Genomic DNA, 26,934 nt, shown 5'->3' on the forward strand with positions numbered 1-26,934 from the left:
TTTTATTAGGCTTGAATTCCTGGGATCATCTGGTGACTTCAAGAATCTGGTAAGACACTTTTTTTTTTATGTAGCGTTATCAATATTTTTGTTTTATTTGCCACAAGTCTTTGGAGGATTTTTTTTTTTGTTTTTCTTTTTGCTCCCCCCTCCCTTAGTCTTAATCCATTTTCTTAATTCCCCCTCATTTCCATCACCTGCAGTTGAATCTCAGAAGGCCAGTTGAAGGTCAGTTACATCTTAGTGCATTTAGAATGGTCAGATAAGTCCAGATACTACTTCCAGATTCAACTTCATGGGTCAGGAAATTATTCCAAGGAGTGGTAGCATTTGTTTCTTAAGGAAATAAAACTCACCATGGAAAGAATCTGAGATAAGAGGATTATTCAGGTAAAAGGTAGAAAGTATTAATCAGAAAATTTTTCTTTTAATATCAAATGCAACAGATGCATCTTGGATAAAAATCATGGTGTCTGAATATGATGACTGGATTATAATTTTTTTTCATGCTACAATGTTGGTATTAAGGTTTACATAATATAAAACGAGAAACATACTGAAGGCACTGCTCTTTTCACATGTAAACTTTTAAATTTCTTATGGCATTTGCCTGGTACATAGACATGGGAAAGATAAATTGTTTACTTAAAAAGCTGAGATGTTAAGGTAGAAATTTTTCTATTGCAACCTAACCCTAACCCTAAGATGAATAAATCTTAGAATCTACCAAGTCTTTTTATTTTCTCCAGATATTATTGAAAGTTTGACAACATTCAAGTTAATATTTTAGGATCCTATTGTGTTCTGAATCTCTGCAAGATTATAAAACATTTTATCTCATATTCTCTTATTTAATTTTCTAAAAACTAATCTATCTTGGATTTTTATTCTTGTGCAGACTGGGAGTCCCACATTTTTTAAAATTTCTAGAGTCACTTTCCTATAATACCCAGCTGAGTATAATATGAAATTCCATCTTGACAGATTGCAAGAGTACTGTCTTAAACACCATTCTATATTAATAACTTGTTATTGCTTGGTTAGGTGGGAGGGTGGTTAGAGTTCAGCACATCTTTTTGTTGTGCATTATTTCGTGCTCCCAAATGTTTTCCATGGTTTCTCAACTAGTACCTTCTGGCCATCTTCTCATGATTTTTCTATGCAACTTCAAACTATCACAGTCTACACCTTCTGCCAAACACTACCAGAGTAAACTGCCATATTTAAAAACAATTACTGAAGACTTAGTTTAAGTTAACAGAATTACAGCACAAAAAAGGGAAACTTAAACTTGTATCATGTCCTACTGCTCCTGAAACCACTGGGTATGCATTCACAAAGGGGATGGCATTCTTACTTCTTTCCTCAGCACCAACACTCAAACGTATTGTGCAGGTCCACCTCCCTTCCAGCAGAATCCACTTTGGTGTTCCTTATATTTGAGACCAGCCATTTAAGTGTAGAATAGATTAATGTTATAATGGGCTGCCAGCATTTTACCCAGCCCACAAAGAAGACCAATTGCTCTTTATCATGCAGACTTTTCCTAGGTATGAGTAGGATATTGCATTACCTTCGGTTAAAGCTACATTGAACTTGCTCCCAAACAACTCTGGGTTACATATTTAGCCATAAATAGGAGCAATAGAAACTTGAAGGTTGTATTTTTCCTTATCAGTTTGTACAACTCCCGATCACATTTTCAGCCACTAGTTATTCTCAGGATGAGAATGAGGATTAGCCTCCCAACCCTTCAGTACTTTGTGGGAATGGGAAGCTTCATTTAAGCATTTTTTGGGAAGGAAGAGAGACCTGTGGATCTTACAGGCAGCAGAATTTTCATGACCCCATGTCCAGCATTAAAAATTTCAGAGTTCCTGTATTTATTTTTTAACCCTAAACCTTTTCTTATTTATATTAGTGGAACTTCTTCTTGTAATTATCCTCTATCTTAATTCCACTTTCTTTCCTCATTTAAATTGTCAATGTCTTCTTCCCAATTCTGATTATCACAGTTCATTATCTTTTGGGTTTTCTTCCATCTTGAAATTCATCTCATTTCTAATCCATGTCTCACAAGATAGAGAGATGATTCATTCTAAAAGAACACTCTAAGGCTTATATATCTCACTGTGTTTCTTTTAAGTTTGTTATTGCTGTTGTTGTTGTTGTTGTTTCCCTAATCTGCTGTGTAAGACATAATGGAGTCCCCACCACACTTATTCAAAGCAGTCTTCCTTGAGTACAAACCAGGAAACTCAAAGCTGGTCACATTGCTTAGTTCTTTCCTCTCTCATCCCCCAATCCCCCATTGTCACCATTTCTGCTTCTGTGAACAGAGTGATCTTCCGATCTACTCATATACCTGCTTTCTATTCATCCCTCAGTGTGTAGTTTAACTCCCATTTTCTCCTAAGAGTCTTCATTTTTAAAAATATTGTAGTTTGATCTTCCCTCCCCAAACGCTTTATTTTCAGGATCACAAATTTCAGCACTTTACCTTATAATGTCATGTGCTCTGAGGTTCTTTTGTTATGTATTTTCTACTCAGCAATTTTGCAAGCTTTTAAATGAGGTAACAATGTAATTTTGTATTGTTTACTATGGCTTACATAACATGTTTCTCTGTGTTTCCTAGTTTTTGAAGAAATATTTTCAGTTGACTAACTTATTTTGTCTCACCTACACTTATAAAGACCAAACCCAAAATTTAATTTCTATAATTGTTTGCTTCTAACCAATTATGACTTTCAAAGGAAAGTGATATGAACATGGAAGACGATTAATAGTATTACCTGAAACAAATTCTGCATTATATGATTCATTCTAGAAAATTCTTTTTAGAGTAAAATTCAAAGAAAAGAAAACACGTATAAAATTTAAATCAGAATATAAATATAAATGAAATATAAATGATAATACACAAGGTGTTATAAAGTAAATAGATAAAAATCTATTCAATTATGATAACTCTCAAGCTAAAAAAGTAACATTTACTCTGGAACTAAATGCCAGCAATAAAAATTCACTTTAATATAGCAGAGCTAACATTTCCTACATTGAAGATGAAAATATTTACAGAAAATCATATTGTAGCATTTTTTCACTTATATAAGATACTGTGTTTAATTCTTACAATTCACCGAATTTTGTATCTGTGTGTGCAATTGCAGCAATCTGTTCCAATTCATAAATTTTATTTTCTGCACTGGAGTTTGAACCTTTTAAGAGGTCAGAATAATAACATATGCACAATTATGTATGGTTGAAGGGAATTCATATTTTTAAGTAGTCATTGTATATCAGGTGTTAGGCTAGTTGCTTTTTCTGTGTAGTCTCATGTCAACCTTCTAATCATACTTTGAGTCACATGTTTTGGCCACCATTTTAGAGCTAAGAATACTAAAGATTAGAGAGGTTAATTATTTCACATGTAATCACTTAGTAAATTAAGATACTGAGATTTCAGTTTATGCCTAGGACTCCAAAGACTCCAATGAGATGCCTTCCCAAAGAAAACTTATCCCAGTAAGCTTTTAATAAAAACTAATTCTACATGTATTGGAGTAATAACCCTGGAAGTTGATACATAAGTGGTTAAAAAGAGATTTATTCTTTGTACTTGCACAGTTATTTGAGAAGATGAAAGCTTCCTTATTTTAATTCCAAGGGGGGAAAATTGTTACAGAGTGTGCCCAAATTGTGTGTGTGTATCTGTGTGCATGTGTATTTTTTATGCCATATGTATATCTCTTATATATCTTTTATGTCATATATGTCTAGCTGTATCTATCATATATATGATGTATAGATATGTGATAGAAATATTCATGTGTCATTAATAACAAAAGCAGAATCTATGGAAACCCACATAATCTTTCCATGTTTGGACAATGGTGATTAATATATACTTTATTCTCTCATTCATGTCCTCAGGTTTTAATGCAAATTTTATGTAAATTTGTTCATCCTGAATTTTTTTTTTAACAGTATTACAGGCAACCTGCAAATTGCACTCATGTGCTTAGCATTAGTCATGGAATTTCTTTGAAGTAATATAAATTATTCAACTGGAGTACTGCATCTTCCAGGAATTGAGCGCTAGCCTCAATATAGAGGGTTTAAAAATATGTTTTGGGCACATGCCACAATATCTTGATGTTGTAAAGTACCCCCACCCCTTGAAAATTAAATGTCTGGTATTAACATATTGTGTGTTTTGTGAATTTCTTAGGTTGTATGTGAACATTGAAGGAAACAAACCACACACATATGTCTACTCATAGGTTTGAATTAGTATATCAAGATATTCTGTTAATTTTAAAGCAATATACTGTTACTGAAATTGTTTACTGTTAGTATGCTATCCTGATGTGAATTTTCATGAAGTGAACATAAATCCTATGGTCAGAGACTAAAGGAAGGATTCATTTCTCCATGCATCTCTTCACAGTTTGTTGATTAACTTACTTATGCAAACAGTCTGATAGAGGTTGGGTGATAGAAAAACAATATGACATGACCCTGACTTCAAGGATCATCGTTTTGTGTGTTCTATATAATTGTGCTGCTTTTACTTATTATTTTTTTTTGAAACCTGGCATTATTTAAAATTCCGAGCTTTATTTTAGACCTTGGATTGTCTCCCTTTACCTTGCTGGGATAGCAGATTATTGGAACCATGAGGATAGTGTAAGAAATGTTGCTAGTGCACATCAATATCTGGGTTTCCTTTCACTGTTGAGCCTGAAGGAGATTATATTCCACCTTCCAGTTTCGTGGGGTCATGGGGTTACTTCTAGCTAGGGAAAAATGGGAATGTGCTTTTCTATCCTCTCTGCCTCTGCACAAGAGGTATCAACTTGAAATAATGGGGCTACAAGAGTAAATCATCCTGAATCCTTGACTCACTGATGAAAGACATCTGTTGTGGCAAATCCTTCAATTCCACAGCCAGCTGAGGAGATTAGGAAGTGTTATTTTGTCTTAAACTACTCAGGACATTTTGATGTGTTTTGGGATTTTTGTTTTTGTTTTGTTTTTTATTTGGTTTCATTATAGCAACAAGTCTGCCGAAACTAATCTAGTTGTTCTGGGAAAATGGGAATTGTAGTGTTTGGGAATTTGTAGTGTAGTTCTAAAATATGGAGTCTGTTTCTAAAGGTATATTTTGACAATAAGTTTTTACTTTAAAGTAGTTCTCTCCTGTCACCAAGTAATCTTTGCTTGGCAAAAGGTAAAAACAGGGGGCGCCTGAGTGGCTCAGTGGGTTAAAGCCTCTGCCTTTGGCTCAGGTCATGATCCCGGGGTCCTGGGATCGAGCCCCATGTCGGGCTCTCTGCTCCACGGGGAGCCTGCTTCCTCCTCTCTCTCTCTGCCTGCCTCTCTGCCTAGTTGTGATTTCTCTCTGTCAAATAAATAAAAAAATAAAAATTTAAAAAAAAAAAAAAAGGTAAAAACAGGCCCCCAAATAATTGTCTTGGGAAAATGTGTACCAAAATATTTGATAAAAGTCAGCTATTATTTCCTTAACAAATGTCTTTAGATGAACCAAACATGAAGTAGGGGAAAATACAAGACAAAATTAGATTAGCTGATTTTGAAATAGTACGTGTTCGGTTGAAGAATGACCAAATTTCTTGTAATGATACTTTTGGTTCTTTAATCTCATCTGGCATTAGGGATAGATCATATAAAAATGTTTTCCTTTTTTTAACTTAAAAAGATTCTCCATGTCTTAAAGGATTTTACTGAGGTGTGGCACTAAGAGTAATCTATATTCAGCTCTTTAATTTTTGAAATGACCGAAAGCAACACCCTCTCTTTTGTCTTATTCTTTTTTCTTTTTTTTTTTACCTTTTGTATTTGAAGTCTCCATATGCTTTCTCATTTTTACTTTTCAAGAGATGTACTCATTTAAATGCCACCAACATGCCCTCCAGCAACATTTCTACAACAGCTAATTAATTAAACATAACCCCTTTTCTTCACACACAGGACTGGAGATCAAAAATAATTGTATACAATTATCTGGAACAGAAAGAATTTAAATGTACTTCTATGGAAGGGAGCACAACAAATTATGCCTCTTGAAGTGTTCCATGCCAATCATTAATAGCCTCTAAAATAGTTGTAGGACATCAAAATTTACCTCTATAATATTTATTCAACTCTTAAGAATCACAGTCATTACATCTGGAATTCATTCTGACTTTGGTGTTACATTCTTTCAGCAATTTCTATTAACCTTGTGTCTGCTTGTTCCTCTCACTTAATTTCACCTCAGGATGGAGTTCAGGAGACCTCTGTAAGGCAGTACATTCCATTTTTGGGAGACTATTAGTTTTTAAACATATTTCTTCAGCACTCAGCAAATTTATTTCATATTGGTAGTTAGCTCCTCAGAGTGGCATAAGACACATAGACTTGTGAAAGCAACCCTTAGTTGGACTATTCTAGAGTCAATTATCAGTTGAAAGTTAGCTTATCTACTTTCCAGCCACTCTCATCTGACATAGATTATTAATAAATGCTTTTATGAAAACAATTTAAACAAGGATTCTAATAAATGTACTGACATTATCTTCTCTATCTTAGTACTAATAGATTGAAAGAATATTTTGTGGTTAATTAAGCACAAATGTACACAAGCATATGTCCCCCTGCTTGATTTTTTGCCCACTGTCCTAAGACATTCAGTACTTCTCCAGGCGTTCACCAAAACAGAAATACTACCCTAATGCTTTTAAAAATAGATATAAGTATATATTTTAAAATTTCATGTTTATTATTCTCTGTGCTCACATGTTACTTCCTCTATTTTGAGTACTCAGAACACTGGACTTTTGTTCAACAAATATGTCATACCAGGGATGGTCAATGATTTGTAGCCAATGCCCTGTCAATTTCTCATCTCCCTCCCTTTGTTTGTGAGATAGATGCTAAGACAATCATTTCCACTTTGTTCCAGCCTGAAAACCACTCCTGTAATACAAACTGTAGTATTAGAAAAAGATACTCTGAAAAGTTTCCCATAAACATATTGAGGCATATGAAACGGTCTTTGCACTTGTCATTGCTATTTTCTAGCTGTTGTTGAATTGGTTTTATTGTTAATGGGAGATATATGGTAGGAAATGTCTTTCATAATTTCAGAAATAGAGGAGGAACAAGAAAACATGAAAAAATAATAAAAATGAGATTGAAGAAAGGCAATATTATAAAATATGTTTAATTTTCCCCAAAAAATGTAAGCATAGAGTTTTGTTACTGACAGTATATGCTTTTGCTTGTCATGTAAGTATTGATTCACTGTCAAATAAATACCTTTTCCCTGTTCTATTGTTAAATTGACATAGAATGCACTACTTTGTCTATATTTCACTGTTTCAAATTAGACAAATTACTCCCCAAATATTCATTTAAATATTATTTCTACCAAATAATATAGCCCCATTAATAATAAATTGAAAGCAGAAACCCATTGGTGTCTGGGTGGCTTTGTCATTTAAGCATCTTCCTTTGGTTCAGGTCATGATCCCAGGGTTCTGGGATCAAGCCATAAGTTGGGTTCCGTGCTCAGTGGGGAGCCTGCTTCTCCCTCTGCCTCTTCCCTCTGCTCATGTTGTCTCTCTCTCAAATAAATAAATAAATAAATAAATAAAATCTTTAAAAAAAGAAAATAAAACAGTTTTCCCAAATGACAACTAATTTTCAGTCACGTATGATGTCATACATATGCATTTGTGTTTTTGACATGTATATTTGCTTTTTTGCCAAAACCAGAAAAATTGATTTGAGTTTGCATTTGATCTTTTTTTTTTTAATATTTTATTTTATTTATCAGAGAGAAGGAGAGAGAGAGAGAGCACACAGGCAGGCAGAGGTGGAGAGAGAAGCAGGCTCCCTGCCGAGCAAGGAGACCATGCGGACCTCGATCCCAGGACCCTGGGATCATGACCCGAGCTGAAGGCAGCGGCTTAACCCACTGAGCCACCCAGGCGTCCCTGCATTTGATCTTTTTAAGTGTGCATTTTATTAAGTAAAATTTTACAGCAGGCCATATAGACAATTACAATTAATTTTTTAAAATGCTTAAAGACTATCATAGCATTTTGCTGTAGATACTGAGCAATAGGAAGGGAGAAGCTGGGTGGACTTTAAGGGAATGGGGCTATACAAACTGACATAAATATGGTGGATTTTCCATTGTCCTGCCGATGGCTACCTACTTCAGAATGAGAATCCCACTTCAGCCTCTATTCTTCCTTCTGAGATATCCATTATAACCTGGACACGTGTCGTGGTTCCTACATGTGGAATGCACAGGTTTGGTACATATGTGTGAAAATGGCACTGTTTTCACGTGGACCTCTGAGTGAGGATGTTTTTGGTGTAAGATTAAATGGATAAAACCAAGGAGATTTCTAGGAAAGATCATGATAGAAGATTACTTCTCGAATAATGTTTTCTTGGTATTATACGACACAACAATGTTCTGTTAAATAGATGTGCAAGTGGTCCATAAACCATAGTGTAGGATTTCTTTTTCTAAAATAAAACTCTAATAAGTCAAATAAATCAAGTTTCCTACTTAGGCTGCTATATCGTTGTTATTATATTCAAAACGCTGGATTGACTGGGTTCTAGCTCTAATTTTGTATGGTTCTCCTGAAGTCATCTGATTTTTTAATCTCCTGCTAAGAAAGACTTAGAATAGTACTACTTCCATTTTTGTTATTTTCAAAACTAAACTTATAAGATCTTGGTTGAAATGGCCACAAAAGTAATCTAAACAAAATGAGTGAGTTTTTTATATATTCTTACTTTGAAAAATAAGCTCATTAAAAAGTTTATTTACTCATTTGACTATTAAAGTACTTAAGTTTATATAGAATTACAAATTTGTGAAAATTACTGTCCAGAACAGTCTTCAGCCTTCCAATTCTGTTTCATATCTGTTTGGAGTAGAGTTTTAAAAATATGTTTCTTTTCATACTGAGGTGAAAGAGCTCATTTTTATAAAAGAACACATTCTCTTAATATTGTGATGCATACTTTTCTCCATCTATATAGCCAGAATTTGTGTTGAGATTCTTTTTGAAGTTGGGGATTTACATGGATTTAATTATGGTATATTCTATCTTTTTAGCTTTATCAGAAACAGGTGTTTGTCTTTTGATTCTACAAATGAACCAAAACTGTCTTCATTCTTTTCTTTGTATGGAATATATTTCTCATGTTTTACTTTACAGCTCCAACCAAAGCATTAATATGAATTTTTATCATTAATGCTATGAAATTATAGGGACAACATTTAGTAATATATCACCTGTGCAAGGATTTAGAAGTCAAATAATTAGCATAAGTCAATTCAACAAACATATGTAGAGGAAGAGTTTTTACTTTGCACCAAACAGAGTCAAATTCAAGGGATTTACAGTTAAAAAATATGCTGCCTTCCTTCAAATAACCCATAGTGTAATATGGAAAGCAACCCATAAATTATAGTGCAGTAAAATGTGTGCACACCCATAGAAGAATGTAATCAAAACATCCCATTTTAACTCTAAAGAAGCTAAAGTCCAGAGACAAATAGCCCAAAGTCAAAGGTATTAGGATGAAGATTCAGAATAAACTCAAGGTGTTCTTATTTCTTTCTTCTCTATAGATCTGTAACTAAGCATAGTAGAAAGTGAATTAGCATTGCCTATATGTTCTTCTTCTTTCTCTTAGAAGTGGCACACACACACACACATCACAGCTGTAATGTATACATATCAACAATAAAAATTACGACATACTAAATACTCCTAATCCTGCCTAATGTTTAATTCATCCCCCATTACCACTACATCACCATTTTTTAGAAAGGATTTATTTATTTATTTGAAAGAGAGAAAGAGAGCACAGGGAGGGGATGAGGGAGAGGGAAAGAATCTGAGGCAGACTCCCCACAAAGTATGGGTGATGACGAGGGCTCGATCTCAAGATCTTGAGATCGTGTCCTCCACTGAAATCAAGAGTCGAAAGACTAACCCAACTGAGTGATCAATGTGCCCCAACACATCGCCATTTTTATATGATGCTAAAGGAAGGAAATTAACATATATTGAGCATCTACCCAGCTAGATGACATCTGTTAAACTCAATAGTCATGTTGTTGCCTGAAAGTGTGTACTTTTAGATCTCACTGTCAACCCCCATCCCCCTCACCTGGAAGACTTGGAAGACTTCTTACAACTATTAGCTTCACTCATTCTTCAAGTCTTTAATCTCCTCAGATTTCTCAAATTCCTCTTTAACTATGTGCTTCCTCCCCAATACCACATAAAGCCCTTAGTAAACAATATTACAGTCTATCATAGTATACCTCCAAGTTTTTCTATTATTAATATACTGAAAGTAATTCTACATAATCTACATGCCCTTGAAAAAATCTTTAATTGAGGGGGCGCCTGGGTGGCTCAGTGGATTAAGCCGCTGCCTTCCGCTTGGGTCATGATCTCAGGGTCCTGGGATCGAGCCCCGCATCGGGCTCTCTGCTCATCAGGGAGCCTGCTTCCTCCTCTCTCTCTGCCTCTTTCTCTGCCTGCCTCTCTGCCTACTTGTGATCTCTCTCTCTGTCAAATAAATAAATAAAATCTTTAAAAAAAAATCTTTAATTGAGGTATAATTGGTGTAACATTATATTTGTTTAAGGTGTATAACAATATTGCATTTGTATACATTATAAAGTGATCACCACAATAAGTCTAATTAATATCTGTCACCATCCATAGTTAGAAGTTTTTCCTTTGATGAGAACTTTTATGATTTATTTTCAGTGATTTTACAATATGCAATACAGTATTAACTATAGTCATCATGTTATATATAATATTCCAGTGGTTTATTTTATAACTGGAAGTTTGTATCTTTTGACTTCCTTCACCCATTTCACTACCCCTGCCCCACCTCTAGCAACCATCAGTCTCTTCTCTGTATCTATGAACTCAGGTTTTTTTTTTTTTCTTTTTGAAGATTACATATATGAATGAAATCATATGGTCTTTTTTCTCTATCTGACTTATTTTACTTAGCATAATACCCTCAAGATCTATCAATTTTGTTGCAAATAACAGGGTTGCCTCTTTTTTTGGCTGAATAGTACTCCATTTTATATATATACACCACATTTTCATCCATTCATTGATGGACACTTAGGTTGTTCATATATCTTGGCTTTTATTAAAAAAATGCCGTTATCAACTAAGGAAGGGCACAGGTATTTCTTCAACATAAGTTTTCATTTTTTAGATAAATAACCAGAAGTGGAATTGCTTGATTATATACTATTTCACATGATAGTTCTTTTTTTTAAACTTTTGAGGAAATTCCATAATGGCTGTACCAATTTATATTCTCACCACCAGTGCACAAATGTTCCCTTTTCTCCACAGCTTTGCCAACACCTAATATTTCTTATCTTTTTTAATAATAGCCATTTTAACGGGTAGAGAGTGGTATCTCATTGTGGTTTTGATTTGCATTTCCCTGATGATTAGTCATATTGAGAACTTTCTCATTTACCTTTTGGCCATCTGTATGTCATCTTTGGAAAACTGTCGATTCAGGTTCTTGGCTAATTTTTAAATTGAACTGTTTGTTTTGCCATTAAGTTGTATAAAATCTTTATATAATTTAGATATTAGCCATTATCAGATATATGATTTGTAATTATTTTCTCTCATTTGGTGGATTGTGGTTGCCTTTACCATGCAAAAGCTTTTTAGTTTCATAAAATGTTATGTGTATACTTTTGCTTTTGGTGTCAAATCCAAAATTTGTCACCACAACTATGTCAAGGAGTTTACCACCTATGTTTTCTTCCAGGGATTTTATGGTTTCAAGTTGCACATTTGAGTAATGTAGCAGTACAGTTTTATTTTTTTACGTGTGGCTGTCCGATTTTCCCCAAACCATTTAATGGTGTTTTTAAGAAAAACTATTCCCCCATAGCATATGCTTGACTCCTTTGTCATAAATTAAGTGACCATATATATGCTAGAGTTTATTTCTGGATTATTTATACTGTTCCATTGATCTATGTGTCTGTTTTTATGTGAATATCAAACTGTTTTCATTACTAAAGATCTGTAATACAGTTTTAAATCAGGTAGTGTGATGCATTCAGCTTTGCCCTTTGACTTAAGATTGCTTTACTATTTTGGGTTTTTTGTGGCATCATACAAATTTTAGGATCATTTGTTCTATTTCTATGGAAAATGTCATTAGAATTTTGATAAGGATTGCATTGAATCTGTAGATTGCTCTGGGTGGTATGGACATTCTAACAGTGTTAACTCTTCTAGTCAATGAACAAAAATTATTTTTCCAGGTACTTGTGTTGTCTTCAGTTCTTTCATCAATGTCTTATAGTTTTTAGTTTACAAGTCATTCACCTCTGTTAAATTTATTCCTAAGTATTTTATTCTCTTTAATGACATTGTAAATGATATTGTTTTCTTAATCTCTTTTCTGAGAGTTCATGATTAGTGTATACAAATGCAACTGATTTTGCATATTGATATTGTATCCTGCAACCTCACTAAATTCATTGATCAGTTTGAACAGATTTTTGGTGGTCTTTAGGGTTTTCTATATATAGAAGTCATCTGCAAATAGTGACAATTTTATTTCTTTTCTGCGTTGGAATCCTTTTATTTCTTTTTCTTGTCTAATTTCTTTGGCTAGGACTTCAATATTGAATAACAGTGTTAGGAGTGGGCATCCTTGTCTTTTCCTGATCTTAGAGGAAAAACTTTCAGCTTTTCACTCATGGGTATGAGGATAACAGCAGCCTTGTAATATATGTTGTTAATATGTAGAGGTACGTTCCGTCTATACCTACTTTGTTGAGAGATTTTACCATAAGTGGGTGTTGAATTTTGTAAAATGCTTCTTCTGCATCTATTGAGGTGATTATGTGATTTTTATCCTTCATTTTGTATGTGGTATATCATTTTGATTGATTTACAAATGTTGAACCATCCTTGCATACCCACTTGATCAGACTATATGATCCTTTTGGTGTATTGTTAAACTCAGTTTATTAATATTTTGTAGAGGATTTTGCACTTATGTTCATGAGAGACACTGGCCCATAATTTTCTTTTCTTGTGGCATCTTTGTCTGGTTTTGGTATCAGGTTCATGCTGATCTCATAAAATGAGTTTGGATGCATTCCTTTTTCTTCTAATTTTGGAAGGGTTTAAGTTGTTTTACTATTAAATCTCTTTTGAATATTTGGTAAAATTCACCAGTGAAGTGTTCTGGTCTTAGACTTCTGTTTGTTGGGAGTTTTTGATTACTGATTCAATCCCCTTACTAGTAATTGGTCTAATATTTTCTGTTTCTTCATGACTCAGTCTTAGTAGGTTGAAGGTTTTGGGGAATTTATCCATTGCTTCCAGGTTGCCCAGCTTATTGATGTTCAAATGCTCATAATAGTCTCTTTTAAACTTTGTATTTTTAAGATATCAGTTGTAGCATCTCCTCTTTCATTTCTGATTTTATTTATTTAAATCCCCTCTCTTTCTTGGTAAGTCTAACTAAATGTTTGCCAATTTTGTTTACCTTTTCATAGAACCAACTCTTAATTTCATTGATATTTTCCATTGATTTTTTAGTGATTATTTCATTTATTTTCCATTCTTTGTTATTTCCTTTCTTCTACTAAATTTGGGCTCTGTTTGCTTTTCTTTACCCATTTCCTTGAGATGTAAAGTTATGTTTTTTATTTGAGTTATCTTGTTTCTTGAGGTGGGCACTTACTGCTATGAGCTTAGAACTGCTTTTGCTGTATCCCATAGATTTGTTATGTTGCAATCTTATTTTTATTTGTCTCAAGATATTTTTGGACTTCTCTGTTGATTTCTTCTTTAACCCCCTGTTTAGTAGCCTGTTGTTTGACCTCCACATATTTGTGAATTTTCTGGTTTTCCTCTAGTAATTGATTTCTAGTTTCATACCATTATGGTAGGAAAGAACACTTGATACAATTTTCATCTTAAATTTAATAAGGCTTCTTGTGTGTCCTAACATATGGCATATTTTGGAGAAGTTCTTGAGAACAATGTATATTCTGTTGAATATATATACATATATATCTATACATATATATGTATGTATATGTGTGTGTGTGTGTGTGTACTCCTTCTGGTCTGATGAATCATTTAAGGCTCATGCTTCATTACTGATTATCTGAATGATCTATCCATTGATAGAGAGAAAGTAAGATATTAAATATCTTAAAAATATTGATAGAAAATAAGATATTAAAGTCCTCCATTATTATTATATTGCTGTCTATTTTTCCATTTAGATTTGTTAATATTTGCTTTATATGTTTAGTTGCTCCCACAAAAAAAAATATTTTTATACGAATTGATCTCAAAAAGTGGGGTTGCTGGAAAGAGGTCATGTACAATTTTAGACTTTGAAAGGTATAATCTGTGTGTGCATGTTTGTGAATGTTTCACATTTCTTGCCCATTTTCAATAGAATTTTTTAAAATTCTAAATTTTATAAAATTTTATAAAATTCTTAGTGAATTATAAAAGCTCTTATATGTTAAAATACATTTAAAAATATGTGGAAATTTATATCTTATTTTTCAACTGCCTTTATAATGTGTCTTGCCACTCAGAATTTTTATGTAGTTAAATTTACCAGCTGTTTCCTTTTTGGTTTTAATTTTCATATATTTAAAAGACTTTCCCCCATTTCAAAATTCTATACTAATTCATTATATTCTCCTTTGGTATTTTTAGAGTGTTTATTTATTTCCATTTTATTTTACATTAATCTGAATTAGTTTTGCTGCAAAGCATGCCAAAAAATATAGCTTTAATTTTTTGGCAATGAATTAGCTAATGGTCTCAATTCCATTACTGAGCAATCAATATTTCACTCACTGATTTAAACTAATGAAATAGTATTCTTATTGTCATTAGAATTTCCATTTTAAAAATATTCATATGCCAAAATATGTTTCATGCCTATAATAAGAGCTCTTAAAGTTATCTTACATTTGTCCAGAATTGTATGTCTCTAGACAGAACCCAAGTCAATCCTTGCAACATTTAGTCTGATTTTGCAATAACAGTTAGTATTGTAATGATTTAGCAGAGCAGTTTTTCTTTCTTTTTTTTTTTTAATATTTTATTTATTTGACAGAGAGAAATCACAACTAGGCAGAGAGGCAGGCAGAGAGAGAGGAGGAAGCAGGCTCCCTGCCGAGCAGAGCCCCATGCGGGGCTCGATCCCAGGACCCTGGGATCATGACCTGAGCCGAAGGCAGAGGCTTTAACCCACTGAGCAACCCAGGCGCCCAGCAGAGCAGTTTTTCATATTGCTATGCAAAAATATATTAACTCAATAATCTTCTCTGAAAAAGTTGTTATGAGACAAAATATACTGTACCCCTTTAGTAAGTCTTACCAATTAGGGTAAAAAAAGTAACTTCATCCTAAGATTTGAAAAGGTGCTCCAGTGAGGTAAATCTGTAATCCTTATTTTTATATTTATCAACTTGTATTCAGCATTTTTTTGTTCAAATGGAGCACCTGTTTAAAAGATATATTTGTCATATTATGACATTATGTATCTGCAAACACTACTTCAGACACAAGACATTCTATTTTGAATGTGAAACTTAGACAACTAAAAGTTCAACTTGCCTAGTGGCTAGAAGTTGGGAGCATAATCTACCTTCTAGGAAATACTTTTGTGTGTCCCAGCTATTATAATGTAGAGACACAAGTTCAGATAAATTCCCTGATTAATGAGGAAGTCTATGAAACTAAGTTTCCCAAAAGCTCCAATTTATAAAAATGGAGACAAGTGACCATAATTTTAGTGAAATCTTGCAACATCCTACTGAAGATGTGCTCTTCTAATATTCTTTTCCTGTGTTTCTCTCTGTCCCTGTGATGAAAACAGCATCAATGTGCATAGACAAGGTGGTAGCTTTAATAAGCCCACTGTGGCACCTCTGTTGCCTCGGCCACGGGCTGCTTTTCCTCTCACAGTTATATTACTTGTCCTGCTGTCCTTAAATTCACAGCTGCTGGCTCTGTCAGTAAAGAATCCAGGTCCAACACGAACTTTCACAGTAGATCCCAAGGCAGCAGAAAATACCACAATAGCACTTTATGGGATAGAGTGTCTTATCAATGGTTTGCAAAGCAGAATTCCTGAAGACTGTATAGAATGTAAGAGAAATGTATCCTTTGTCTATGGGAAACCTGCCACTAAAAAATAATTTAAAAACAAAGAAAAAAAAAACCCAGCATGAATAGAATAGTTTATACAATACCCTCATGTCTCTAGAAATAGTGTTTTAGGAAGCTCTGCGCTTATTTTTCTAAGGTGACCATGGGCCAGCTCAATTTTAGTTCTTCTGTTATGCCTTAAAATGTCAAAAATTAATCTCTCCTGCACTTAAATAACCATTAATATATGGTTTGGATGCTGCGCTTTGCACATGGCATAATATGCGGTTAACAATTTTTGCCTGGTTGCTTGTAATACTCCTCCACTCTGTAAGTAAAACAGCAGTTTTACTCACATTTCTTGGTGTCTTTCATAATGGGTAGCATAAGGTCTAGAGATCTAAAAGGACTAGTGACATTTTTGATCCATCTTATCTCATTATTCCTGACTACTCAGAACTGTGATCTCCTTTCCCACCCTAAATTTTCTTGGTGTTTGATTCTGTCCCATTTCAGTAACACACTGGAAGAATTTACATCTTTAAAGCTTTGTACTTAGACAAAAAAATAACAAAAATAAATAAAAAGAATAATAATAGATGCTTTATGTCTAATATTGTCTAGCAGAAAGAAGCTGCACTTCTTAAGTACCAAATGTGAACATCAGTGTAATGGATCATTTATCAAGTAGAAAAATCTTGCCCATTTACAACTACTTTATTTAAAAGTTTGTGCATGGCTTAGTGAGTGATGACCATTAGGATTATTTTTCAAGGACCTGAGCAAGTCAAGTTGGACAAGAAGATTAGTAGTTAATTTAGCAAATGAATATTTCATTAACGTATTGTGTATTCCTGGTCCATCGTAGACTTCATCTTTTCAGTTCTTTGTGTCACTACAGCAATCACACAAACTTGTATGAAAAACAATAAACACTATAAAACAATGTTGTGTAGATTTTTAGAGTTAAATTAGGTAATAGACTATTTTAATGCATTTTTAATCTTCTTTTGTTATGTTACAGGGTTTCAAGTACTCAGATGGAGCAGAACATTTGCTTTATTCTGGGACCACCCAGATAAATTAAACTAAAAAAAAAAAAAAAAAAAAAGCCAGCCTAATTCATATAATAATCTACTGCAGTGTCTGATGGACACATATATGTTAAAAAAAAAAATGGTGATGCATCACAGAATAGGTGTGTTATCTAGCAGAGATTTGCTGTCAATCATTCCCGTGGTTTGGGATGCCTTTTTTGACAAGCTGAGGAAGGAACCTTTTCTCATGGGGTAGTATTTCTCTTTCCCTGCGGGTTTAATTTGTTTTTGACTGAAAAAGAGCATCATGCTTTTGGCAGTGTGCAAATTAAAAATATTAATGAACTGAAGTAAAAAGTAAAATAATTTTTTTTATTATTATTAAATCACAACCAAAGTTTATGTTCATATCTCAAACTTGTCAGCCTGTCACTGTTTCCCTAGGCTCAAGCAATAGGGGAGAAAATCTGATGAATTTTATTTCTTTGGCTTATGGTTATTGCTTATTTCTTTTAGAAATAGGAAATGCTGTTATTTCTTTTTTCAGTCCAGATGGCTACTGTTTTAATGCTCACTAATAAAAGAAATCAGAAGTAAGTGAAGGGAAATATTTCTTATGGTTATTTTATTATTATTATTATTTTGTATTTGGTTTCAAATGACACAGAAACTCAAAATTAAGTTCTGCAGGTTAAAATCAATGAAAAGCTTGTTTGGTTTTTGTTTTGCTAAGCTGGTGCAAGACCCAAATCACTAATGTTGGATTGAATCCTAAAAGAAAAATCATGTACATTCATGCATCAAAATGACAGTATTTGTGCCAAGGGAAATGTTACTGGTTTATTTTCCCATTGAACAACTTTGTATATAGTTGGTTACAGCCATTTAGCTTGGAAACCATGACATGGCTCTGAAGCAGACCTGTCTAATTATTTAGGTTATATGAGTTTATCTCACTTGTAACCCACAATAAGAAAACTGTTTGAATAGATCAAGGTTCCTCAACCTCCACACTATTGACATTTAAGGCTGTCAAGTGGATTATGGGAAATTTAGCAGCTTCCCTGGCTTCTAACTACTACATGCAGGACTAACCCACCAGTAATGGCAAGAAAAAGTCTCTCTAGACATTGCCACTGTCACATGGATCTGAAAATATCCTTTGTTGAGAACCACTAGAATAAAATAGCTATAACACTGATAGAAATCCTTTATTTTAAGTATGATATCAATTAATATCTCTTTATAGATATCAACCAATCTCTATGTATCAACTAATCTATATCTATATCTACCTATCAATATGTGTTCTGCTTGGTATCAAACTATGATAATAACTTATGGACAACTTTCTGAACATTCTCAGACTAAAAATGGTGTAGTGTTTCTTAATCTAAAAGAAGGATTTCAAAATAAAAAAAGATTCAGTTGAAATTTGTTCTTGGTAAATAAAACTTTTCAGTTCTCTTATAAGATTTTTTAAATTAACTATCAAAACAATAAAAATGTCTTGATAATACAAAATCTTTTAATGAAGTCAGGATGACCTGAAATGAAACAAACCTTTAAATTCACTCTGAGTAGCTTCCCAACACATAATTAGAAATCAAGTACTTGGAATAGAGCTGCTGAAGTTTCTGTCTTTATTTGTTTACTAAGAATCGAAATAGATTATTGTAGGCCTAAATCTTTAGTAACTTCTTAATTATACTTCCCATTATTATTATCCACTGGGGTCTGGAAACAGCTAATGACTTAAATTTTAGAATTCTATGTTCTTGCCCTCCTTCTGCTACTAATTAACTATTTAAATGAGCTAAAGCACTTAACCTTCTTTGAGCTTTAGCTTTCATAAGGAAAAAAATGCAGTAATATGCTCTCCTACTTATTTTACACCTTTGTATCAAAGATCAGATAAGACATTAAACTATAAACACTAAAGTATATTAGCTATACAGATAAATTCAGCTCATTCTGATAGATATGCTAGATAGGAAAGTGGCATTCATAGTCATGACACTAGAGAACTGTTCTAGACTCTTTGACAAAGAAGTAACAGAATGTAGCCTGAAAAAGCTTATGTTTGTTGAATGTGATCAAAATAATTGTTTTCTACTGAATTATAGTGCCTCTAGATTAGCAATTTCATAAATATTCACATAAGCCTATGTAAAATGCAAAAAAATAATAGTCTATTAATTGGATTTAGTAATTAGATTTCTGAAGAAAGAATATTAATACATACATTAATATGGAGAAATCAACCTATGTAGACCACATTTTTCTAAATCTCCAAAGTCTGATTACATGACTGCTGCTATATAAATTGTGATTACTTCTTAGGGCAGTAATACAAAGCAAACAGTACTTTTCTTTTTGACCCTTTAGAGTTTGTTTAAAGTTTGCCTTCTGCTAAACAGAGATGATCTGCTACATTACCCAGAAACTGCCTTTCCCTTTTAGAACAGGCGAATGTGAAATGTACTACTTAATAAAGCAGATGCAAGGTTTTGTAGGATGTATTAAGACAGATTGCTTATGTGAAATGGAAGTGGATACCATAAATCAAGATAGCTCATTATACATTTCTTGTTTTTTAGTAATTCATCAGTTTATTTTTAGTTTTTTTGTTGTTCAGGTCTACGGTTACTAGCTGAGGGGAGGCCTCCTTGTAAAATTTGGTTACACATATGCCTTTACTACAACAAAAAAGTGAAGAAATAGTATCTTGCCATTGCAGATGTGTGACAGCAATTATTGAGAAAGTCATACTAAATTGATGACCTCCTAACAATGGCATTTTGATATTTTGTAAATAATGAGGAAAAGTGTTTCAATATAAACAATACCACCTAAAATATAAGTAGAAACACAAGAATCCAGGAAGTCGTAAGAAAATAAGATGTATTTCTGAATAAACATCTTTTCTTAATACTGTTCTGTTTTAGTATTTGAACCTCTGTGAAACCATCTGTTCTTGCCGTACAACTTTTTTTTTTCCTTTTACATTCACAGCAATGTTGGCCAATTATGGTCATGTGCTATAACCAACAAGGCTTTTTTTTTTTTTCAGTGTTCCAGAATTCACTGCACCTAGTGTTCCATGCAATACGTGCCCTCCTTAATACCCACCACCACGCTCACCCATCCCTTACTCTCCTCCCCTCCAAAACTCAGTTTGTTTCTCAGAGTCCACAGTCTCTCACGGTTTGTCTCCCTCTCCGATTTCCCTCAAATCACTTCTCCTCTCCATCTCTCAATGTCCTCCATGTTGTTCGCATATGATAATTGACTCTCTGCTTGACTTATTTCACTCAGCATAATTTCCTCTAGTCCTGTCCATGTTGATGCAAAAGTTGGGTATTCATCCTTTCTTTTTTTTTTTTTTTCCATTTTATTTATTTTTTCAGCATAACAGTATTCATTCTTTTTGCACAACACCCAGTGCTCCATGCAAAACGTGCCCTCCCCATTACCCACCACCTGTTCCCCCAACCTCCCACCCCTGACCCTTCAAAACCCTCAGGTTGCCCCAACCTCCCACCCCTGACCCTTCAAAACCCTCAGGTTGTTTTTCAGAGTCCATAGTCTCTCATGGTTCGCCTCCCCTCCCCAATGTCCATAGCCCGCTCCCCCTCTCCCAATCCCACCTCCCCCCAGCAACCCCCAGAAGATCAACAAAGCAGGTATTCATCCTTTCTGATGGAGGCATAATACTCCATTGTATATATGGACCATGTTTTCTTTACCATTGCTGTACAAATTTTATGCCACTTATTCAGAATAAAAAAAAATTATAAGGTTTAAATTTTTTGACATTTATTCACTCATGGAATTAGTAAGACTACAGATGTTAAAAAATATAATTATTGCCCTCAAGAGGCTCCTGGTTTAATTGATGTTCTGCAATGTGGGGAGTCCAAAGATCTAGGATTGGCAAAATGAAGGAAATAATTCATTTTAATGAAATTATAATTTTAAGAATTATATTTTTTCATTAATTTAAAACAAGATTTCTACTAAATAGGAATCAGAAACTACATCATGTTGTTTCTCAGTAATATCCTGAATTAGTTTTTTTACAAATCTAGGTATTACGCAAATTTCCATCAAATTGTTAAGTGAATTTATATAAGTAATGGTTATTCGAAGGCAGCTTTTTCCCTTCCCTCAACCTAGATGATCTTTTCCAGCCAAAGTAGAAGAGAAGAGAATTATGACTGGGAGGAGACTGCACAGGTAGATAGAAAGAGTAAATACATATCTGAATGGATCAGCCAGAGATATCCTAAAATTAATAAAATTAATAAAAAGAGATATCCAATAATTATAGAACTTTCTGGGTGCAGGTTTCTCCAGAAATCCAATTTATTATTTTGACTATCACAAACCCAATAAATAACCTTAACGTAGGCAGAAATTATAGCTAAAACAAACACTATAGTTCCTTTCAGTAGTGTTCCCAGTTCTTATAGAGAAACCTCTCTGGGTGTCATTTGGTCTCCTTGTTCTTACTGTCGAACACATTTTTATATGCTTAGTCATATTGTTTTCTCTCATATCACTAGTTAAAATGCATTAAAGAATGAGCAAAAGAATTCTGCAGGTAAGTATGTGTCCCCGAGAGATAAAAACTGGCAATGAGAGTGAAAATGAGAGAGAATCTCATAAGCATAAGGAATTTTAAAGCATAGCTATGGGAAACCTTGATTGCGTGGACATAGACTCTAGATTTCAATAGTTCTTTCCATAGCAGATTGCACCCCAGTGGAATAGTGAAACTGCTAGCACATCATCAAAAATAAGATGAATTTGTACCATGTGCCTGAAAAAGAGAAAAATTAAGCATTTAGCATATTTTATGAAAATTATATTTTAAAGGAAAAAACTTACTTTTTTGATAATTCATATGTGAAACTCTTTTTTTCCAGTATGATTTCAGAAAAATGTTGGTTGTTTAGTTATTTTAGAAATGGCCTAATGGATAATTTGAACAATAATATTGCTATTTTAATTAGTATGGCAGCATTATTTAGAAATGACTTAGCTATACCAATTCTATTGCACATCAAATGCCATTTTCTATCAAAACAAGCATTCTCAACAATTTTTCCTAAATTGGTGTCTATTAGAAATGGATTGAAAATAAAGTAGATATGTCTTATCCATGACATAATGATTTGCATCTGATGTAGGTTGAATAATGAGTAATGAGATTTCTTTTCACAAGTGTGTGATCCCTAAAGATCCAGGAAAGAATAAATAAAATTCAATAGTTTTGATTAATAATAACATCATAATTTCCAGAATATACTTTATGTACATAATGCCATTTAATATTGCCTTCAAAATACTGTATCATTTGCATCTTAAAATTTTTTAAAAATTGCTGATTTATACAGTTCTTTTAATCATTTCAGTATGTCTAAATAGTCTTTTGAATGAATGTATGATGTTAAGATTTTTAAATTTGTCTGTTGTTTCTCTTTGTTTCATTCTGTATAAAACATGTCTTCTCTCATTTAATACATGTCTCTTCCCCTCACTCCCAGCTGAAGAAAGCCTTTTGCTCTTTTAGTTTTAATTTTTTTTTTTAAGAGAGTTTGAGGAAGAGGACAAAGAGAGAGGGAGAAAGAGAGAATCTTAAGCAGGCTCCATGCCCAGTGCAGAACCCAATGTGGGGCTCAATCTCACAACCCTGAGATCATGACCTGAGTCAAAATAAAGACTCCAATACTTAACCAACTGAGCCACCCAGGCTCCCCAAAAGGCTTTTTTGTGTTAGATTTCTCTCTGACAGAATATTTGGATACACACTGAGTTTTTAAGAGTTAGCAAATATATGGTGATGTGAAAGGCTATCATACGTAATGATTTAATACTACTTTCACCTATTTTGGTATTTGATAATCCATTGGAAGTAAAACATTATAAGAAATAAGTCAGTGTATACATGAGGCTTGATCAATTGTCAGTGAAATATTTTGGAATAATCAAAATCATTTGGAAAGTTTTTATCCAAAACATAATACATGAATATTAATAAAAAAGAGGAACAATTTGTTATTTTTCATGCCAGGTTTGCACATTTCCCCAGATTAGTAAGTAATTCAAAACACACTGCATGGTAATCAGAGTTAACTGTAACACAAGTGGTAGTTTCATAATAATAAGTAGCTGTCATTTATGCAATCTCCATGTGCTGCTAATTGTGCTATGTGTTTTACGTAGGTTATTGGAATTAATCTTCACATGGACTTCACAAGGACATATTATTATACTCATTTTGTAATTGAGAAAAGCACTGTTCAAAGAGATTAAGTAGGGGGCGCCTGGGTGGCTCAGTGGGTTAAAGCCTCTGCCTTCGGCTCAGGTCATGATCCCAGAGATGTGGGATCGAGTCCCACATCAGGCTCTCTGCTTCGCGGGGAGCCTGCTTCTTCCTCTCTCTCTGCCTGCCTCTCTGCCTAGTTGTGATTTCTCTCTGTCAAATAAATAAAATATTTAAAAAAAAAAGGGATTAAGTAGTTGGCCTGAGAGCTGGGCAAACCATGGTCTACTGCACTTTGAAGCCTAGTGCACGCTCCACGAAGTGAGGTTCCCTCTCTATTTTATCTGACATCACTGGAAGAAAGTACATATATTTTAAAATTATCAAGTCAATATGAGGCTCTATATCTTAGAGTCATATTTTTTTCAAGAATGGGACAGCCAATAAAAATTATTTAATTGAAAAATCATTCTACAAAGATAAGAAATAAAATTTCTTTGAGCTTTTAATACATTAGTATGTACTACAAAACTAGTTAAAGTAGTTAACTTTTAATATTATAAGTAGGTATATTTCTCTTAAAATGTTTTAATATAAAATACTTTTTTAACTAAGGTTATTGTGAGTTTAATCCTCATGCACTATCATTAATATTTTATTATGAGCTTCTAAGACCATGGAGAGCAAAGACCTCAAGTGTTTGAGAAAGCAGTTTCTATTTTAGATAGTAGGAGTTATCTTATTCTTGGCAAATGTAAAATAAAATATAAAAACACTTTGTTTTATTAATACCACTTGAGAGTGTTTTGATATAAAAATTAATTTTTTATCTTGGTGTAATCATATTTCAAAATATTGGGTTTCAAACTGTTGATACTTTCTTAGCTTAATTCTATATCTAATTAAACTAATCATAATGGAAAATGTAGGTCTACATTTCAAAATTCTTCTCAAATCCTAATTCATTTCTAGTAATTCAGCATAAAACCAGTGGCATGAAAATGGAGAAACCATTATGAAATATAACCTGTCATATGCAATTCTGTGAATGTTTACTGAATAGTACTTGACCTAAAATGCAACCAAGTATATAAGATGAATTTCTAGATCCACAAGAAGTGCCCTGTGTAGCATTAAAAATTGCTCACATTTATTCCATTAAATAAAGAAAAAAAAAGAAAGAGTGAAAGAGATGGCATATATTAAACATGTATTAAACATGTAGCTTGAGGGATCCCAATTCATTTATCTATTGCTATTTAACAAAGTACCTTGAAACTTAGTGTCTGAAAACAACAACAATTTTATCTTATGAATTTCGGGGTCAAGAATCTAGACAGGGCTTAGTTGGGAGATTCTTCTGTTTCATGTGGCATCAACAGATGCCACTCTGTGATATTAGGTAGACAATGACTGACCTGGGGTATACAAGATGGTTTCACTTGTGTCTGGTGCTTTCATGGGTATGACTAGTCAGCTGGACTTAGCAGGGACTGTCAACAAGAAAACCTTCATGTAGAATTTCCGTCAGAGTCAGGTTTCTTGCATGGTGGAGCAAGGCTTCCAAAGAAAGCAATCCAAGAAATCTAAGCAGAAGCTGCAAGAATTCTCATGTACTAGTCTTGGAAGTACCAGAATATCATTTGGACTTCCTTGTTTTGTACAAATGTGTCACTGAATCTAGTCCACATTCAATATGAGAGGAATTATACTGAACCTTTCAACTGGAAAATCATCAATAAATTTGTGGCTACCTTTCTTTTTTTTTAATTTTATTTATTTATTTGACAGAGAGAGATCACAAGTAGATAGAGAGGCAGGCAGAGAGAGAGAGAGAGAGAGAGGGAAGCAGGCTCCCTGCTGAGCAGAGAGCCCCATGTGGGACTCGATCCCAGGACCCCGAGATCATGACCTGAGCCGAAGACAGCGGCTTAACCCACTGAGCCACCCAGGCGTCCCTGTGGCTACCTTTCTTACATCATCCATGGGGCATCTCAAACCAGATTCTCTCCCATTGTTTTCTTTTTCTTTTTTGATTTTCTTTAGCTATAGATTCAGAGCACATAACAGAATATATAAGATGGGTTTAATGTATTTTTTTAATCTGACTATGATTAAACAAAGACAAAGGAATAGGATTTTTTTCTTTTTCTTTTTCTTTTTTTGCAAACTGCAATAAACCAGAATGCTATTTCATGATCTGAGTCATAGCTCTTAATCTGTTAAAATGTATAAAGATGTCCCACACTTGATTTGGAAGAGATCCAGCAAAAGCAGGCTTGCAGTATAATGTCCATTCAAAATGTTAAATTCCCTATTTATAATGCCACATTGTAACCTAGGATAAATACAACCCTTATGCTGAAAATGATACCGATCTATATATTTATTTCTTGTGATTGGTATTGATCGACACTCATTTATTATGCATGTATTGTGATTTTTTGGTAATACTGGCTTTGGGGAATACGCTGAACTCCTACATAAAGTGGAATAATTTTATAACGAAAGAAATTTTTTATATTTCTCTAAATTTTACTTAAAATCTTTTTTTATATTTTCCAAGAGAGTCCAACTTACTTTTAAGTAAGAAAATAAGTAAATGAAACTTACATTTAAAAAAGTTGTCTGGTTTGGGGCACCTGGATGGTGCCATTGGTTAATTGTCTGACTCTGGATTACTTCTCAGGCTGTGATCTCAAGGTCATGAGAATGAGCCTTGCCTCAGGCCCCACACTCAGCATGGAGTCTGCTTGAGATTCTCCTTCTGTCCCTTCTGCTCATGCACTCTCTCTTGCTCTCTCTTTCAAATAAATAAATAAAATTTTAAAAACCAACAAATAAAAAATTTATCTGGTTTTAGCAATCTTGCAGAACCATTTAATAAAACTAAAATTAGTCAAGTAATTATTTTTCAATACGAAGTCCTGCATTCTATAATTGTTTGTAATATTGCTTTGAAATGTGTTATCAGATATTTTTTTGCAACTTACTTTATCTCTTAAGACTATTTTACTGTGTTTTTAATCTTCCTGATTTCTAAAAAAATATGTGTCAGTTCTAGGAAAAAAGATCACTTATTAACCAATATATATTTTTTTCAAACAGGGAGACTATATTTTATATAATCAATAGCTACATATATGCAAATAATAATATTTGCTTGATATTTTAAGTTAATATTTCTCATAATTTAACATGCATATTAATTGCCTGAAGGTATGTTTTAAATGCAGATGATAGGGGCGCCTGGGTGGCACAGTGGGTTAAAGCCTCTGCCTTTCACTCAGGTCATGATCCCAGGGTCCTGGGATCGAGCCCCGCATCGGGCTCTCTGCTTGGCAGGGAGCCTGCTTCCTCCTCTCTCTCT

At 33.6% G+C, this 26,934-nt stretch overlaps 1 protein-coding gene across 48 annotated transcripts in view; it reads left to right on the forward strand.

Moving 5' to 3' along the window:
* Window positions 1–26,934, forward strand: part of PTPRD (protein tyrosine phosphatase receptor type D) — a 2,308,694-nt gene that overhangs the window by 915,671 nt on the left and 1,366,089 nt on the right. For all 48 annotated transcript variants that reach the window (XM_046022098.1, XM_046022091.1, XM_046022095.1 and 45 more), the window contains one exon: window positions 10–49. The gene's annotated coding sequence lies outside the window, so the exon portion shown is untranslated. The remainder of the gene's footprint in view (window positions 1–9; window positions 50–26,934) is intronic.

This window comes from Meles meles, chromosome 11 (genome assembly GCF_922984935.1).
Source record: "Meles meles chromosome 11, mMelMel3.1 paternal haplotype, whole genome shotgun sequence".
Classification (NCBI taxonomy): Eukaryota; Metazoa; Chordata; class Mammalia; order Carnivora; family Mustelidae; genus Meles; species Meles meles.